We start from the raw sequence: 631 nt of genomic DNA, 5'->3' as shown, positions 1-631 counted from the left end.
TTATGTTAGTTGTTACATAAAAAAAATTAAAGGTGGTGCGGGTTCATCTATTATACAATATTTTATTGTGGAATCAAATTAAATTAAAAATATTAGGAAGAACCGGCCGAACAAAGTACCTAAAACTATGAACAAAATGAAAATCTTATAAATATATAGCACAATGAATATATTGCATGAGAGAACGTGACTCGGCGGCCAAATGAAAAGATAGAAAATATCCTGTCTCACTCAATAGTCAGTCAATTGTGTTCTTTCATGTCCCGCTGTTTAGAAATAAATTCACAAGCAAACTGGCAACGTTGTTTTCATAAGTCTTTATAATTAAAAGGGACAGAGCGTTGAAACCATTTTATGGTTTATGAATTATAGACGTTGCCAGGTTGCTTATTAACTTACGTTTTATTTGAATTTGTCGCAGTCATGAAAATATTTGACCATCTGCTGAAAACGGTTGTTTGAATTTTTCGCTTAAATACACTAAAAATATTGCTATTAATAGACCGTCCGGTTGAGTTATTTTTCTATTTGTTATTTATTGCCTATTAATGTAGTAAATAAATTGAATTTATAAAATGTATGCTGTTTATTACGTCGGCTTTACAATTTTTGGTACAAATTATTCAAGCAC

This window comes from Daktulosphaira vitifoliae, unplaced genomic scaffold, assembly GCF_025091365.1.
Source record: "Daktulosphaira vitifoliae isolate Bord-2020 unplaced genomic scaffold, ASM2509136v1 Scaffold_4, whole genome shotgun sequence".
Lineage (NCBI taxonomy): Eukaryota > Metazoa > Arthropoda > Insecta > Hemiptera > Phylloxeridae > Daktulosphaira > Daktulosphaira vitifoliae.
The sequence above is the reverse complement of the archived record's forward strand: the minus strand, read 5'-3'. Positions refer to the sequence as shown.